Source organism: Pan paniscus, chromosome 3 (assembly GCF_029289425.2).
Source record: "Pan paniscus chromosome 3, NHGRI_mPanPan1-v2.0_pri, whole genome shotgun sequence".
Lineage (NCBI taxonomy): Eukaryota > Metazoa > Chordata > Mammalia > Primates > Hominidae > Pan > Pan paniscus.
The window spans coordinates 186,132,517-186,145,115 of NC_073252.2; positions in this window are offsets into that span (position 1 = coordinate 186,132,517).

Here is a 12,599-nt window from a genome sequence, read left to right on the forward strand (position 1 = left end):
CAAATATATCTAAAATACATAGGACGTCTTGCATGGTCACATAAGTCTAGAATTAGAAAAATAGCTAGAGAATAAACTGAAAATTCAAAATTAACATATTAGAAAAATTTTGGAACTTTTATATTATAGCAAGGTAATTAAAATATTTTCATAAATGTACCTTTATTTTGTTATCAGGAATTAGGCAAAGGCTGTGGAAATATTCGCAAATACAACCCAGCTCTAGAAATGAGGAAGTGGTGCTCTACGGATATGCAGGAGGGAGTGCTGAAAGAACAGCTCATGAGGTAGTGCAGGCAGAGGCAGGTTGATGGCAGCAGTGACTCCAATTTGCTCTCACTCTGTGTCTCCATTCACTTTGGTAGTGCAGGCAGAGGCAGGTTGATGGCAGCAGTGACTCCAATTTGCTCTCACTCTCTGCCTCCATTCACTTTGGTAGTGTCCTCTTCCACAGACGCTGGGATTGGAAACCAGATTGCTTTGACAAACGGGACATTAGCAAATATGAGATGTGCGGCAACTTGAGAAGTGCTCATGTGCTGAGGCATGTTTATTGATACACTTAGAGACCCGAGACCACTATGCAAATATGCTCCCACCAGCCCTCTGGAGGATGAGATGATTGCCTCCAACAACTGAGCCAAGCATGGTTTTATTTTTGTTTTTGTTTCCGTTTTTGTTTTCAGATGGAGTCTCGCTTTTTTGCCCAGGCCGGAGTGCAGCGGTGTGATCGCAGCTCACTGCAACCTTTGCTTCCCAGGTTCAAGCAATTCTTCTGTCTCAGCCTCCTGACTAGCTGGGACTACAGGAGCGTGCCACCATGCCCGGCTAATTTTTGTATTTTTAGTAGAGATGGGGTTTCACCATGTTGGTCAGGCTGGTCTCGAACTCCTGACCTCAGGTGATCCACTCACTTCGTCCTCCCAAAGTGCTGGGATTACAAGCGTGAGCCACTGTGCCTAACCCTGAGCCAACCATGGTTTAACCACCAGTGATCTGAGTGGCCAGGTGGTCTCTGATGATCCACAAGCTGACCAAGGTTATCACAGATGCTCACATGAGTCTAGCCCAGACCAGAACTTCCAAGCAGAGTGCAGCTGAAATTGCTTTCATAGAATGAGCTAATAAATGGTCGTCATGTTAATCCAGTAAGGTTAAGTGGTTTGTTACACAGCAAAAGCTAACTGACACAGTGCATTTAACTACTTCAATTCTGATAGCCCATCACAGAATATTTTAGCTGAGAACTACTTCATCTAATTTATAGTCCTTTATATTTTTTTCTGTTGGAAGCATTTCATAGAGACAAACTAGTTGCTATTTAAGTAAAATAATGCACCATTATGCATACGTTTTTGTTACCTATGTAGACAATGAGAAAATAGAATTGTTTTAAATTCCTAGGGACACTTATAAATTGTAGGTTGACATTTATCAAATTTTCATTATTATGTCTAAGCACAGTCTTCCCTACTACCTCCCAAATAAAGAGTTACCTGCTAGGCGCACATCTATCCCACGAATTTGTCAGCTCAAAGGAACAAGGCCAGCAGTTATGCTTGATTATACAGAATAAATACAGAGTATGAAAATTGAAATTAGACACACTTACTATAAAATGTGATGATTATTTCCATTCCAGGACCAAACTGAATTAAAAAAACCTTATTGATCTGGATTGAATTTCAATTTGCTAAGATTTGAGCAAGCCAACTTCTGCCCAGTAATGTTTGAATAGAAAGGCTTATGAGGCCAATAGTCTGTTCATCACAGGTGATAAAGTTTTTTTTAAAGTCAATAAATTACTTTTTACTACAGGAGAAACGTATGCTTTATATGCCAACAAAGAGTTGAAATGCCAGAAGCACTTGAGGACTAAATTACGGAGCACTTATTTCATCACAACAGAACGCTAATGCCAGTGCTTGATTACAACAAGCCATCCAATTGCATGAATTTGGGCTGCAAGGCACCCAGGCTTTTATATTCATTAGCAAAGTTATTGATTCTGGAAAGTTACCTCTAATAAAACTACACCATTTTCTCAGGCCTGTTATATGGGCACAGACAAATTATTTGATCAACGATATTGAGCAAAAGGAAAAGCATTCATTGTCTCTAATCTCTTTTCCCTCCTCCCAGAATTGTACATGGCGATCATCAGCAGTATGAAGAGGAGCTGTGGGGCCAGGTCTGATTTGGTTTTGTATAGCTACATAAATATTTGATAATTAAATCACATTGTTTCAATAAGAATATTAAATAAAAGCTAAAGTTAAAAATGACAAAATAGGCCGGGTGTGTTGGCTTACGCCTGTAATCCCAGCACTTTGGGAGGCCGAGATGGGTGGATCACTTGAGGTCAGGAGTTTGAGACCAGCCTGACCAATATGGTGAGACCCCATCTCTACTAAAAAATACAAAAGTTATTCGGGCATGGTGGCAGGCACCTGTAATCCTGGCTACTTGGGAGGCTGAGGCAGGAGAATCACTTGAACCCAGGAGGCTGAGGTTGCAGTGAGCCTAGACTGCACCATTGCACTTCAGCCTGGTCAATAAAAGCAAAACTCCATCTCAAAAAAAAAAGACAAAATAGTATAATATTATATTCATAAAAATAATTTTACATTTACACAAAGGTGTAATTCACTGTACATTAGCTTCAACAAAACATCCGTAAGTTATTCAATTCCCAGTTATCGGCTGCTTGAACTTTTATGCTCTTTAGCTCTATCTGTTAAAGAACGCATACCTCCATAGAGCTCCCATAAAATAGTTTTTAATTAATTTAATCAAAGAATATTGTTCCAAGAATATAGTTAATACACTGAATGGAATTTTTATAAATAAAATTAATAAAGATGGAAATGTGTTACTTAAAAAATAAGATTCTAGCTATTCTATCATTGTTTGTGTTTCCATTTAAATATTAGAATCACCTTGCCAAGTTCCACACAAAAATCCTGCTGATATTTTGATTGGAATTGCATTGAATCTATTACATTAATTTGGGGAAAATTAATATTTAAAAATAGTGAGTTTTCCAATCCAATCACAAAGTATACCTTACCATTTATTAGAAATTTAATTTTCTCAGCAATGTTTTAGTTTTCAGTGTGGACATTTTCCACCTATTTTCTTAAATTTATCTCTAAATATGACATATTCTTTATGTTCTTATATAAATATTTAAAGTTCACATTCATAAGAAAATTCAAACCACCAACTGGGAGACATTATTTGTAAAATATATGTCTGACAAAGAACTTGTATCCAAAAGGTATAAATAATTTTTGCAATTAAATAATAACAATATAAAGAAAAATTGCAAATATGGAAAAGATTGAGATACATTTGAAAATAGAAGATACATGACCCACAAGCAGATTAAAAGCTGCTCAACACCATCAGTTATCAGGAAAATGCAAATTAAAAGCACAGCAATTTATCCATTCACACACTAAAATGATTACAATTTAAAACCCAATAGTAATAAGATTTGGCAAAAATATGGGGCAACAAAACTTCTCATATACTGCTGAACAGGTTTATAAAACGGTGCAACCACTTAGGAGAATTGTTTGGCAGTTTCTCAGGCTTAGATATTTGTCCCAAAGAATTGAAACATGGTTCACAAAAATACCTGCCTAGAAATGGTCACAGCAGCTTGATTCACCATAGCCCCAAAAGAGAGGCAACCCAAATGTCCATCACATCACAGACATGGGAAAATGAATCAACAACATAGATCTCATGTTATTTTAGGTAAATCTCTTCTAAGTGGACAGGTTTTTATTTTCCAATCCAGTAAGACAAATTCTCTAGAAAACTGGGCATAGTACCCACCTCACAAGTTCACTGTGAGCATTAAATGAATTGGTTTATTTAACACATGTCAAACATTGTCTGGAAAATTCAGAGCACTATATATTCAGAGCACTATATATATGAGTCTTGGTTATGAGTATTACTGAAACTTCTATGTGCCTTGCTTTTCCTGTATTTCTTGTCACCTCATTCCCCTTCCTCATGGCTCCTTTTGAAGATAGTATTTAATTTACATCTCCATTACTGTTTGGAAGCTATGTCCTTTGTTATACTATTTTAATAGTCACCCTTAAAATTTGAATGTATGTATAAAACGTAAGTCCTAAAGTTAATCAATGTCTTTACTTTCTTCACCCTCAGATTCAAGGACCTAAGAATGATTTATTTCTCATCATTCCTTTCAAATCACATTTGCAGTTGTTGTATTTTTTAAATTTCTGCCTTGCTTTTATAACCCACAAATTAGACATTGTTTGATATTGAACAAAAGCAAGAGTCAGATCTCCTCTGTGTTCCTTGCCTCTCTTCCTTGATACATTTCAGACCTTCCTTATGGGACCTTATTCTTTGTTTATTTTTGAAGCCCAACCTTTAGAAGCTGTTTTATGAGGCTTATTTAGAAGTAAACTCTTTCAAAATCTGCTCATTTGTCTTTATTTTGTCCTCATTCTCGAAAGATACTTTAGCCGTATAAACTATTCTCCATTGCCCTTTATTTTCTCTGAACACATTGAGGGCGTTTCACTGTGTTCTTGCTTTGCTCATTGTTTTTGTGGCTCAGCTAGCTGTCAGTCTGACTGTTCCTTCGTAGGATGTGCGCTTGTTTCTTCTAGATCCCTTTGAGCACTGTAGACGCAGGTCCTCTTCATAGTACAATTTTGGCTTGTGTATTGAGGTTCGCATAAACAGTATGGGCTTAGGTTCCCAACCATGGCAGCCCAGTGGGTACCACATTAACAGGGGTGAAGTTTTTACTTTTTCTCCATCTTTATGAAAATTGAGACAGGAGTTAGGTAGATTGTTTTTCCATTCTCAGGGGTCTGGCTTTATGCAGATGGTCTCAGGTTTGAACTCTAGGCCACAGGACACTGGGTGTGGTCCCAGGGAGTCTGGTGGCTTCAATGCTAGCTTTCCTCCTCATGCTGTGCTCCTGCCTAGGTCCTGCCCACATGGACTTCCTTCACCTTCATGCAGGCTCATCCATGCTTTACACGTTATGCATGCCCATTTGTGTGTCCCAACTTAGCATTTTGATTTGTTATATGAATAAAAATCAAGAGAGATGCAAGATCCGTAGTTAGTCATGTTTGTGGAAATCGAAATCCCCCACACATTTTTTCATCCATTTGAATTTATTAAGTTTGAGGAAAATGTCTTAACAAATAAGCAAGTTTGGCTAGTCCTAGAAATTATATCTCTAACTTCTAACTTGGGAGTTACTGTACCAATTATATGGTGAAAAAAATTATAGTTCATAATTATTTGGTATTAAAAGAGACCTAAAAATTATTTTTTATTCATTCCTTTTACATCTATGAGGCAAAATGACAATGCAAAATTATATAAATGTGATTATCTACTAGCAAAATTTGGATTAAAGACTATTTTCATGTGAAAAATGTGAAAAAGATAAAACGTCACATAGACTGTGAGAAAAAATATATTGTTTTCACATGTTCTTGTAAATATATTCTTATCCTTTTTATCTAACGTGTAGCTAAATATCAAAGGGCCATTGACTATATATATATATAGCTGATGCTGAAAAAGGCTATTGAATTGTTTCAATTAACAATATAGCAAAAATACTAAAGCCTTTCACATTTTTTTTTTTTTTGAGACAGAGTCTCGCTCTGTCGCCCAGGCTGGAGTGCAGTGGCCCGATCTCAGCTCATTGCAACCTCCGCCTCCCGGGTTCACGCCATTCTCCTGCCTCAGCCTCCAAAGTAGCTGGGATTATAGGCACACACCACCATGCCCAGCTAATTTTTGTGTTTTTTGTGGAGATGGGGTTTCACCACGGTGGCCAAGATGGTCTCGATCTCCTTACCTCACGATCTGCCTGCCTAGGCCTCCCAAAGTGCTGGGATTACAGGCGTGAGCCACCTTGCCCAGCCCTTTCACATTGTATATCTTGTAATTCTCTATTCTGCTCTACACCATAGGGATGATCCTTCCAAAAGCATCCTATCTAGATTCTGCTGTTAAATCACCTTTGTTGGCCTGGCCAGTTATCAAACTCAACAGCCCCTTCATCATCAAAGACTCGCCCTCTATCCGCATCCCATTCCTTGCTTCCACCAATAATTTGACTAGTAAAGAAGTCACTGCATGCCACAAATTGTCAGTGCTGACTTCCTCAACAAGGAAGTTATTTATTTACTTATGTAATATATGAGTGACTCAGATGCAAATTCCATCTTGAGAATACCAACTCCTGATGCCAACTGATTGTCAGTCATGGCTACAACAGGAGACTGGATTCACTCAAATAGTTCAAATAAACAGAACGTAATAGAGGGACTACTTACAGAAGTGAAGCAGGGTTGAGGAAAGACACAGGGGATGTTGAGCTACTCAGAGCTGCATTGACAGCATGTGGAAATAGAATTACTGAAGTTCCATAAGGCCGGAATTGTGAGAGTCTATCCAGGAGTAGCTGAATTTGCAGAGGAATGCAGCTGTCCACAGAGAAACAATGGCAAAGGAGCAATGGAGCAGAGAAGACATTGTCTAATTTCGCTTTACTTTCTACTGTATGATATGGTAGAAGGCTTGCTTTTGGCTGTGCTGGAAAACATACAGAAAGGAAAACCAAAAGATAGGCTTTAGGTTTTGAAATCTCCACTCAAGATGCAGGTGGAAAATTAGAAAGCCACTGTGGTGATGTTAAAATATATCTTGTGTATCTGAAGTCAGCTACACAAGGGAGAAAACATCAAAACTAATTGCATTGATTGTGTAGTTTCAGTACCTGTTAAATGCATAATTCCATTGATTCAGTTTGGCAATGGCTGAGCAACTGATTGTAAAGGAAAAGGACCCTAAGATTTAGTATGGCAAACCGAGATAAAGTTAAGAAATTCTAGCCCACCAATCTCCTGAAAGCTCTTTGTAACCAGAATCACCTCTGCCTAAGTTGCTCTTGGCTTGAAGATCTGCTCTGAGAAGAGATACCATGTACGTCAATGGAACTACAAAATCTTGAAAACTTATGCCAGAAGGAAGCTGGAAAGCATAAAAAAAATTAATTCTTTTAAACTTTTTTTTTTTCTGCCTTCTCTTCCCTCTCTAGCTCTAATTTTGGATTTGTCTATTTTTATTTTCATTTATATCAAATGTCGTTTCATATATTTTGAAGCTGTTATGTGATGCTTGCATTTAGGATTCTTGTGTCCTCTTGATGCATTAACACCATTATAAAATGGCTTTTTGTACCCTGGCATCCCTCTTTTTCCTGATTTAATATGCCCACAGTAGATTTCTTATTATTAGAACTTATGTAGTACATTTTTGTTCTTCCTGCTACTTTTAAAGTGAATTTCTTTTAGATAGAATGTTGTTGTGTCTATGAAAAAAGTCTTTGTTTTAAAATTTAGTATTTAGACTATTTACCTTTAATGTAATTATGGGCATAGTAGGGTTTAAATCTACCATCTTGCTATTCGTTTTCTATTTGTTCCATATTTTTCTTACTTCTTTTGGGTTTCCACCTTTTTCCATGTTAATTGAATATTATTTAATTTTTGCACACTATGGCCTTATTAGCTACAGCTCTTTATTTTATTTTATACATGTTGTTTTTGGGTTTACAATCTTTAACTCATCACAATATACTTTCAAATAATATTTTACCACTTTGCATATAAGACCGTGAAACAGTGTACTTTCTGTCTCCTGTCCATTTTTAATTTATCACAATGTACCTTCAAATAATATTATCCATTTTGAAAATAATATAAGAAACTTAACAACAGTATGCGTCCATTTTTCTCTTTTTTGGAGAATTACCATGCATTTCATTTCTGCATATTTTATAAATTTCACATTACATTTTCTTCTTGCTTTAAACTGTTAATTTTATTCTAAATAATTTTTTTAAATGAGGAAAAAAATTGAATTTACCCCCAAGGTAGCATTCTTGTGTTCTATCTTTTTTGCATATTTTAAATCCAAGTATCTATTTGATATTATTTTCTTTTATTATAAATAATTTATTTCTGCATTTATTGTAGTGTAAGTCTGCTGTTGACAAATTACCCCAGCTTTTTTTTTCTAAAAAGTTTATCCTTATTTTTGAATGATGGTTTTGCTGTTTGCTGAATTTACAGTTCTAGGTTGACAGTTTTTAAATTTTTAAAGTAAAATTCTAACACCTTGTTTTTGCTTCATTTCTGATAAACTTCAGTCATTCTCATTTTTGTTCCCCTGTGTGTAGTATGTATTTTTTCTCCAGTTGTTTTAAAGTTTTTTCTTCACCACTAGTTTACAGTAGTTTCATTTTTATATAGCTTGTGGTGCTTCTCTTTGTGGTTTGTCCTGATTTTAGTCAGCTGATTGGTGAGTGTATAGCTTTCATTAAACCAGTAAAATGTTTAGCTATTTTCTTTTAAGTATTTTCCTACCTCCTTCCTCCCCATCCTACTCTTGCTTTCTCTCGGACTCTACTTGCATGTATGTTAGATTGCTGGCTGTTTTTCTACTGTTCACTGATTTTGTATCTTATTTTTAGTCTTTTTTTCTCACCTTGCTTCAGTTTGGATAGTTTCTGTTGCAATATTTTCAAGTATGTCGATCTTTCCTTTCACAGTTTTGAGTATGCTCTTAAATCCAGTGAATTTTTCAATTTAAATATTGTATTCTGGGCCAGGTGCGGTGGCTCATGCCTGTAATCCCAGCACTTTGGGAGGGCGAGGAGGGCGGATCACCTGAGATCGGGAGTTAGAGACCAGCCTGACCAACATGGAGAAACCCTGTCTCTACTGAAAATACAAAATGAGTGGTGGCACATGCCTGTAATCCCAGCTACTCGGGAGGCTGAAGCAGGAGAATCACTCGAACCCAGGAGGCAGAGGTTGCAGTGAGCCACAATCGAGCCATTGCACTCCAGCCTGGGCAATAAGAGCAAAATTCCGTCCGCTGCCGAAAAAAAATTGTATTCTTTAGTCCCAACTATTGATACATGGATAAGGTGTACCATCGCCACCACCATTATCAACATCATAACAACAGTGTTTTATAGCACTTTTAAGACTATAAATGCTTTTATATATATTAACAGATTTTACACTCACTGAGGCTTGGTTATTTCCATCTTAAAGATATGAAGTGTGAGGCTCAGAAAATAAGTCAGTTTTTCAAACATACTAGGAAAAAAATTGTATGCTAGAACTGAAATCTAAATCTATCCAAGTCAATTTTTATTTGCTACTTCATGCTGCCCATATCTATACTTGATCTTTTACCATACCATGATCTTAGGAGACTAGGAAACAATAAAACCACAAGTAAGAAAATGATTCTTTCTATACATTTCAAACCAAATAGCTATCTAAGACAATTTATCCAGATAATCCAAGTCAAATAAAAGTATGCTTCAGTTCTCTGGATATTATAAGCAAAAGTGTAAAAGATAGCTTTGTGCCTCCAGTGAAGAGCAGTCAGGCAACCAGAAGGCATACCTAGCGATATAATATTTATTATTTCTTGAGCTTTTATTGCTCGGTGTTCAATAGTCCTGTGAGATACTTCTCATTATTCTGTATTTATACATGAGAAAATTGTCTCACAGAAGTTGCATAACTTGCTCAGAGTCCCATGGATAATAAGTGGCCCAGGCAGCACTTGAGTCCAGGTCAGTCTTGCTTTTTCCCTTTCTTATTCACTGTCCTACCTTGCCTCTATGTTTGTGTCCCTTCTTAGTCACTTCTGTTGCACTGTTGATTTGTCTTTTTTTAATACACATGTGCTTTATTTACTGCAATTGACAAATAATTGTATCATTTATGGCATTCAACACAGTGTGTGGTTTTTCCTTTTTCTTTTTTTTTTTTTATTTTGAGACAGAGTCTTGCTCTGTCAATGAGGCTGGAGTGCAGTGGCATGATCTCCACTCACTGCAGCCTCTGCTTGCTGGGCTTAAGTGATTCTCCTGTCTCAACCTTCCAAGTAGCTGGGGCCATCCAGGCATGCACCACTGTGCCTGGATTATTTATTTATTTATTTATTTATTTATTTATTTATTTGTAGAGCCCTCTTATAGAAGTCTCCCTATATTTCCCAGGCTGGTCTCAAACTCCTGGGCTCAGCAATCCTCCTGCCTTGGCCTCCCAAAAGCCCTGGGATTACAGATGTGAACCCCTGCACCTGGCCTAACATGAGGTTTTGAAATACATATATATTGTGAAATGGATAAATCTAGCTAAACACATACTTTTTTTTGGTCTGTGGTGAGACTGCTTAAAGCCTACTCTTTCAGCAATTTTCAAGTATATCACCATGGGGTACAATAGATCTCTTAGACCTGTCCCTACTGTCTAGGTGGCATTTTGCATCCTTTGACCAACATGCTGATTTATCTTTAACATATTGTATTGCTACCCTGTGGTAGGCAGAACTTTGGTCCTCGTGATCTCAGCCACCTAGCGTTACATCCTGTTATGTTACATGGCAAAGAGGTTTTGCAGATGTAATTAATGTTACTCCTCAGTTGACTTTAAGATAGGGAGATTAACTTAGATTATGCAGGTGAGCTGGATCTAATCTCATGAGCTCTTTAAACATCGGAAGAGGAAGGTAGAAGAGAAAATCAGAGATTATAATTGAAAAGGTTGGAGATGTCATTACTGGCATTTAAGATAAAGGGGGCCAAAAGCCATGGAATATGGGTGGCTTCAAAAGCTGAGCCAATAGCTGGCAAAATCATGAGGACACTCACTCCTGTAGCAACATGGAGCTGAATTCTGTCAACAATCTAAATGAGCCTGGAAGCAGGTTCTCCCTCAGAGGCTCCAAAGAAGAGCCCAGGCCAGCTGACAGCTTGACTTGCACCATGTGTGCCCCTATATAGAGAACCCAGTCAAGCCATGCTGTACTCAGACTTCCAACTCATGGAACCTATGAGATAATAAATAGGTGTTGTGTTAATTTATTATGGCAGCAATAGCAGGCTAATACATACTTTAGGGACAATTAATTTTAAATTTTTGTGTGTGAACTCTCCCCATTCACTATCATGACACACAAACACATTCACCCACACACTCTCAGAGATACTCAAGTTGTATACTTTCAGAAGAGGCTTTCTGTTTTTAAAGTCTGTGGTTCTCAGCATTCTCACTGAGCCATGCTATCACTTTTGTGTCACTTTGGACAGCCTTCCCTGCTGTCTGTCATCCTCAGCTTTTTCTTGCATTGTCTGTTTTCCCTTTTCCCTGTTTGCACCGCAGTTCTTTTGTTTTCTGTTAATTTAAGGACCTGATTATATACACAGCTAGTCCACAAACACATGTATAGTTTTCTTCACAAAAAATCAAGGAAGGACATTGCATTGTGTGAAGTGTTTGCATCTTTATATTTTTATTTTATACTTACTGCAAAGTGGCATGTGGATGCTTTTCTACTGCTGGATACAAAGGTATCTATTAAGATAGAAATATTCCTCATACACGTGCTGTAGGATTCTTGGAACTGAAGAAAATTTGGCCTCTGAAAAACTGTATTATCATAATCATAAGAATTATATTTGATAGAGTTTCTAATATTTTATTAACATCAGGAGATTCGATTGAAGTCAACATTTGCAATTTAAATGTGGTATTAAGCACTTTGTTTAAAGGCAGAATAATTATAATGCATCAATCTGTATGTTTCTACAAATTTGACAACTATAACACATGCCACTTAAATAAAACCGTATTTACCATGCACAGTCTCATATAAATACAAGCTGTAAGTCTAAGAGCCACCCTAGATTCCATTCTCTTCTTTACCTCCAGTGACTAGTCCGTCCCCAAGGTGAGCTTATTTTTCTTCCTGAATGACCCTAAGGGGTAAAAATAGATTTGATAGTTGGGGACGATATGATTTGCGGTTATACAGAAAAACTTTTAACTACTGACACTATACAAAGCTCTAACTTGTCCTTTGGAGGAAAGTATTTTTCTTACTAACATTTACTGACTAGACATTTAGTGGGAATATCAGGGAACGTGCTGGTTTCAAATGGTTGGTTGCAGGTCCCTTTCAAAAATGGGCATTTCCAATTCTGCGTCAACATCATTGTTTACACAGCTGCGGAGAGCACATTCTTCCAGGAGCACCTTCAGGGCTTTCCGGGAAGCTTCTGGGCTTCGTTTGTTTGGAATCCTAAAGCAAGCAGACTTTCCTGAAAAGAACGTCCTCAGGAAATACTTTGGAATAAATTAAATGATATTTTTAGGCATTTTTATCGATTTGTTGTTTAGAGACGATTTTGAATCTGTTGACTTATTTTGTGATAAGCAGAACTTTTACAGCATCTCAATGGAATCTGATTTCTAGATTGACTTGCCACCTTGAAATGATAATTACATTGTTTTTGGGAAGTAACATCTTTGTTTCATAACATAAGACTTTCAGTTTATAACACAATGTACAATTGGGGCTTACTTTTTTAAAAGCACTGATTTATTTGAAACCTGTCTAAATTTGGCTAGGCTTCATAATTGGAGCAATCATCAATATAGTATGAATGACCTTATACAATATAATTTTATTAAATAAAATATTTT